We start from the raw sequence: 7,045 nt of genomic DNA on the forward strand, positions 1-7,045 counted from the left end.
CAGGAGAATCTCCTCAAAGCAATGCAGATAGTGGTATGCAGGTATCACGAAAAGGAAAAGAGAAGGTAGATCAGCCCATGTTTGATGTGAATGTAGGTCACTCTTATGTGGATGGTGAATCCAGTGGCTCAGAATAGAGCATTGATGATGAGTTGGGTATTCCTTCTGTTGTTACACCTAGAGTAAGGAAGACCAGGGATGTTTTGAGAGCACTTAGAAGTGAGCCTATTTTGCGTAGGTCTACCAGAGCTAGATATCCTATGGATAGGCTGAAATATGATGGATTTCCAGCCATTCACTATGCCTATATGGTCAAAGTGATACAGGAACCAGAACCCATTCTTTTGAGCAAGCCATGGGAAAAGAAAAATGGGAGAAAGCCATGGATGAAGAAATGGATGCCTTGGAAGAAGAGGTCTTTATGGAGCAGCCACTAGGTTATGTTCATGCTATTCATCCTGAGTTTGTTTGCAAGTTGAAGAAAGCCTTGTATGGCTTGAAGCAAGCACCTAGAACATGGTCTGACAAGATAGGACAGTATCTTGTCACTATTGGCTTTCTCAAATTTCCAAGGCAGATTTCTCACTTTATGTGAGAAAAACAAAGAAAGGTATTATGCTGCTTGTCATTTATGTTGATGATTTGATCATCACAGGTGATAGTGATGAAGATATCCTTCATGTGAAAATGCTATTGAAGCAGCAGTTTGAGATGGATTTGGGAGAGCTGCGTTATTTCTTGGGCATTGAGGTGATTAGATCACCAAGTGGGATACAGCTCTTGCAGAGGCAGTATGGATTGGACATGCTATCCAAATATGGGATGATAGGCTGTAAGCCTATTTCACTTCCTTTGGAGCAGAATGTGAAGCTGAGCGTAGATGCAGGTGAGCTTCTGGAAGACCCTACTATGTACAGACGCATAGTAGGAAGTTTGATTTATATGACTATTACCAGGCTAGATTTGAGCTATGTTGTTGGATTGGTAAGTTAGTTTATGCAGGCTCCAAGGAAACCACATTTGGATGCGGCTAGATGCATACTCAGGTATGTGAAGTCCACATTGTAGTATGGACTATTTTATGAGGCCGGGGTTCAGATATAGTTGCATGGATACACTAATGTTGATTGGGTTGGTAGTATTTCTGATAGACGATCTACCAGTGGATATGTGTTCTCTTTTGGGAGTGCTGCAGTCACTTGGAGCAGCAAGAAACAGCCTATAGTTGCCTTGTCTTAGCACAAAGGCTGAGTACAGGGGTGCAGCAATGGCTGCATGTGAGGTAGCTTGGTTGCATAAGCTACTATATGATATGCATCAGTCTACAGATGGGCCAGTTGTCATTTATTGTGACAACATGAGCAGTATACACTTAGCAAATAACCCAGTCTATCATGCTAGAACAAAGCACATTGAGGTGCATTATCACTATGTGCGGGAGAAGGTTTTACTAGGTCTTATTGATCTAGTTTATGTCAGCATAGAGGATCAGGTAGCTGACATATTTACGAAGGCATTGGGTGCAGAGAAGCTGCATAAGTTCAGAGACCTACTTGGTGTGTAGGAATTGGGATTGAGCTCGAGGGGGAGTGTTGAGATATCGAGCTCCACTCGTGATATGCCAAGGTGACCATTGTGCATTTATGTCACCGACTTGTTAGCTGCAGATGCGGTTGGTACTCCGCCCATGAATAATAGCTAGATGACAACTATCCTTATGTACTCTAGTTTGTGGCTCAGTTGATATGCCACCTTAGTTATCTGAGTTTGGTTTGAGACCCACATATAGGGTTCTTCTACTTCTTTGTACTAGAGTTCTTTTGGCTTTGACAACTAAGAAGAGGAAAACTATCTTCAGCCTCCACCTTTGTGTGTATTCCCCCATTGTGTATGTGAAAAAGCTGCAAGTGAGACTCCTTCCCTCACTCCCACTATCTTTACACTTGGTTCCAGCCTTCAAACATTAGATTTGCAAGGGATTGCTAACACAAGAGTCAGATACATGCAAAGACTATAAAGCAAGTGATTATGAAGAAGAAACTCAAGACATTTATACATCTACAATTGAAGATGTGGACTATCAAGTACTACTCATTGATGTCATATACAAAAGGTATAAAATTCCAGAAGTTTTAGTTGATGGAGGTTCGGGTGTGAATATCCTATCAGAGGATATATTTAAAAAATATTACTGTAATGAACTAGTTCGAGCACCATTCCAAGTGAGGATGGCTAACCAAAGAAGAATCCAACCTCTTGGAATCTTGAGAGGGCAACAAATTACAATCATGGGTATGACTTCACAGTTACATTAGTCGTACTCAGAATGGAGGAAAAAGATTCTGCTTACAACATGCTCTTGGGTAGGCCATGGTTGAGATTTGCCAAAGTCAAGCAAGATTGGGGCTAAAAAAGAATCACTATCAGGAAGGGAAAAAAGAAAATCAAAGTTAACTTATCTTCTACAAAAAGTTTTCCCAGAAAAACACAGCCACTAGAAGCAGAGGGCATCGATATGATTTTTGATATTGATGAAGATGAAGAAGAAATTTTTCTCAAATTGATGTTGTGAAGATTATATAGGCAGCTCATTGGATCTCTTATATATCTGACAATCACACGGCCAGATATTAGTTATGCAATAAGCTGACTAGCACAGTTTATGGCAAATCCAAAACAGTCTCACTGGAATGCAGCCACGTGTTTTTTTACGGATGTGCATGACACTAGAGAAAAAATAGTATTTAATGCTCGATCGACCATGCAAAGGATAACTTGGCATGTCCATCTGATGAGTACTTGATCAGATAACTTCTCCCACCAATAAATTAAGTACTAATTAAAAATCATAATAAATGAGTAGATTATTAAAAAGAGACTAATATTTATGTAATTGTTGCTACTGCAGCTTGCTTGCAAAGGACTCTCACAAAGGAGATGGCTATAGATTTTGTTCCAGGGATGGATGTGATTTTATGTAGCAAAAGAGAAGTAGTTGCATTTGCTACAATCCATGATAGTGATCCCAATTCAGTTTGCCACTTTCGAAGACTTGGCGAAGATAAGGTGGCAGTTACTATATCAAAGATTCTTAGCGCACATGTTGAGCTAAAGTATAAATGTGGAGATATGGAAACACTTGGAGATGTTATGCCCTACAATACATCCAACAAATCATTTATAGCATGGGACAAAGATGAGACTTATGCAACAGACATTATCAAGAATACAAAGTGCACCGGGCCTTGGATTTTACTATAGGGAACATTTTACAAATGAGATCATTTGCAAATAAGACTGTAGCAGAAGGTGAAGTATTGGGATTTGAACAAGTGGAGCAATGGTCATTTGCACAGATGAGGATTCTAAAAGTCACTGATGATGGTATGGTTGATAACATAACATCCTTATGTGATCCCTACTATGAGGTAGGCAAGAATATGAGATGGAGCATGCAATTTTTAAACATGAGAAAGAGGCACATGGTTTTCAATGATAAAGACAAGGTATACTACAATATCAAAGGACCTAAAAAGCGTGCCCATGTGCCAGGCTCTATCACTTCAAATGTGGATGATTTCAATATACTCAATTATAGAAGTGACATCTTATCTGGAGTGGATGAGTTCATTGGTTCCGAGAAACAAAATGATTTTAGAAGCAAAGCCTTATCTAGGGTGGATGAATTCTTGCACAGTGAGAAGGGCAAAGGTTTCAATAGCGATGTCTTGTCAAGTGTGGATGAGTTCATTCATATTAACAAACCTGGTGTCAATCAAGGTTGTGGATTTATGAAAGCCATGCAAGATGTCCCAATGAGTGATGTTCTCTCAGGAGTGGAAGAGTTTCAAGGTTCTCAATACTCTCGTAGAATATTGAATTCATTGAATGGTCCTAAGAGTATGTTAAAAACGAGGATGAGATCAACAGAGGATTATTCAATATTTAACTTTGATTGTGATATGGACAAGGATGCAACGACCAATCATGGATGCTTGGTTACAAACAAATGTGAGGAGAAGAAGTGCATAAATACAGATAACAACATGCACGAGGAACGAAAATGGTCATACATATGCATGAAGAGAAAGTGAATCTAGGCAGATCCATAAAAGCAACCAAAGAGGAAGAGAGTAATGAAGGAGGAGAACATGTTAAATGCATTGGGATATCTATGTTGCAAGCGAAGATGTATGCGCTTCATTGATCTTGCAGACATCAGGGAATGTAGAGGACACGTGTGGCAAAGAAGAGAAAGCGAAAGAAATGAATACCTTCTCACAAGTCTCTCTTGCTTTCTTCAGAATGGCAATAAAAGACTAAGTTCAAGACAAAAGGTAAAACCTCTCATAAATGGAAAAAGGATTTGCAATAAGGCATATCGCAATATTACTAGATTATCCCATGGTACATATTGGGATTTAGTCAAGAAGGTAAAGGGCGGCAACAAATTTAGCATTCACGGTAATAGAGGAAGGTCCAAATCAAGAATCTCAACTGTCAGGGCAGCAGTAATTTTGCAAGACTTCATACATGAAAATGCTTTACCTCAACCCCATATATCTACCAAACTCCCTAACAGTGACGCGATCACTGAAATGCACCTTCCAATGGGCTTGACAAAGCTCGAAGTATTTGACTCTATTGCAGAAAAGCAAAGGCAAAGAGGGAATGCCGTAGCTTCTTCTCATACTTGTATACTCTTTGGAAGAAGAACTTTGGATATGTTAAAATCCCAAGGAGGCAAAAAATGTCAAAGTGCAATGTCTGTGATGATTTAAAGCGAGCGATTGAGAGTGCAACATGTCCAAATCAAAGGGAGTTATACAATCAAAACCGAAAATCTCATCATGAGCTTATTCAACATTCCGAACAAAAATATGCATTTTGGAAGGAGCAAGCTATTTCGCATCCCGATGACTACATGTGCCTTATTGTAGATGGCATGGATCAGAATACAACAACATTGCCTCGTTTTGTTGCCACTCTACCTAAATTACAAGGAAAGCACTTTCTAAAGACACATCTATGTGGAGTGTTAGTGCATGGAATTAAGTTCTTTGCAGATATATGGATTGATTCCTTGCATCTACATGATAGCAATCAACTTGTAACATCTATTATGAAGGCAATTCGCAATGTACATGCAGAAAAAGGTCGCCTACCACCGAATTTGAGAATACAAGCTGATAATTGCTGGCGAGAAAATAAGAATGTACTCATGTTTGCATTCTGCTCCATGCTAGTTGCTCATCGAATCTTCAATGAGGTCGAATGTGGATTTTTGTATGTTGGGCATACACATGAGGATATCGATCATGTTTTTAGCACAGTCTCAAGGGAGCTTAAATGCAAGGATGTGGAGACAATAGATGACTTGGTAAGAAGATGTGGCAGGCAAGTTGGTGGTCATAAGGAAAGTACAGTATGTGAGAGGCTCGAAAGAATGTATGATTGGAAGAGCTTCATTCTACCTTTCATACAAACGGGTGCTGATGCATTGACAGGTCATACCAATCCACACTACTTTTGTTTTTTTTTTAAAGATGAAAAACCCGTAATGCAATGGCAATAGTATTCTCATGATACAAAATGGGAACCTGAAGAACCTTACAGTCTCTTAACTTCAATTCCCAACAAGGAAAGGTATCCAACATGGGCTCCTATACAAGAATTCAATGAGAGGTCTAACTGTGAAATAGAAGGATTAAAAGCATTTATTACATACAAAGAGGAAATGCTCTAGAGATATCCTGATTCGAAGCCTACTTGGAGAGAACACACTACAACTGTAATTAACAAGACACGAAATTTAATAAAGGACCTTGAGAGAATGCGAGGCTCAAAGGATGTCAAGGAAGAATGCAATATGTTTTGGCCAAATATTCATAACGATTTGCGCCCAGCTCCAGTCTTTGAAAATGAATTTGTATCATTACTCCCACGTCCATATTGTGGACCGAAGAAGAGAGAGTTTATGCCACAAGTAGATATAGAGGGTGATTGTTTTGTTGTGGTTCGGCCATCGGATGATGAATATGAGAATGTGAAGTTTTGGGTTGCAAAAGTAGTTGATGTGCAAAGAGATGACCAAGGGAGAGCTACAACATTTACAGCGGTATGGTATGAGCCAAAGGGCAGGAAGGAGAATATGGATAACAACACATTGTATACTAATTGTATAATGAAGGAGTGGGTCCCAAATGATGAAGTGATCTCTCAAGTTTCGACGGAGACAATCATAGTGTCTTGGCATTCAAGGGCAAAGAAATCAAAGAAGCGCATGGGATATGAGGTAGAAGAAAAAATAAAAATACCACAGCAAACTATTTTGCATATACACGAATTTTTAAGGATGCTCGCCATGGAGGAAGTAGAAGGAGACAGTGCAAATGAAGAATGTCCATGATTAAATCTTTGTATTGAAGTCCATTGAAGGATTTTATTTGGGTACTAGGCAAGAAGCCAATCCAAGACAATTATAATCAGAGTCATCACCTCCTATGTCAAATGAGAGTCAAAATATGCACTGGATGTCACCCAAGGGTCAAGGCTTGTTAATGCAGATGGCGCCTGGCAAGGGACTATCACATTGAGCAATAAGACAATGGGGAGTCAATGCACCCAAGGGGCAAGGCTTGGCAAGATAACTTGTGGGAGTTAATGCAGATGGCACCTGGCAAGGGACTATCGCATTGAGCAATAAGACAATAGGGAGTCAATGCACCCAAGGGGCAAGGCTTGGCAAGACAAGTGGGAGTCAAATTATGTAGATGGCACCTGGCAAGGGACTGTCATGACATTGAGCAATAAGACAATGGGGAGTCAAATTGTGTAGATGGCATGAATTGAGGCTCTTTAAGAGCAACGTCTCTCAATGTAATCATATAATAATAGCTATAATTGCTATTATACCTCTTTGGTTCAATACAAAACTTGGGTCTTATGGCATCATGTCTTTTTTCTATTTATTAAAAGTTTTAAAAATTTTGTGCATATTGTGAGTGACAATGTTATTTTCATGAAATATTTAAGTCTCCTTTCA

The sequence above is a fragment of the Dipteris shenzhenensis genome, chromosome 4 (genome assembly GCF_047967505.1).
Source record: "Dipteris shenzhenensis isolate YYH24624 ecotype China chromosome 4, Dip_SZ_1.0, whole genome shotgun sequence".
NCBI classification, from domain to species: Eukaryota; Viridiplantae; Streptophyta; class Polypodiopsida; order Gleicheniales; family Dipteridaceae; genus Dipteris; species Dipteris shenzhenensis.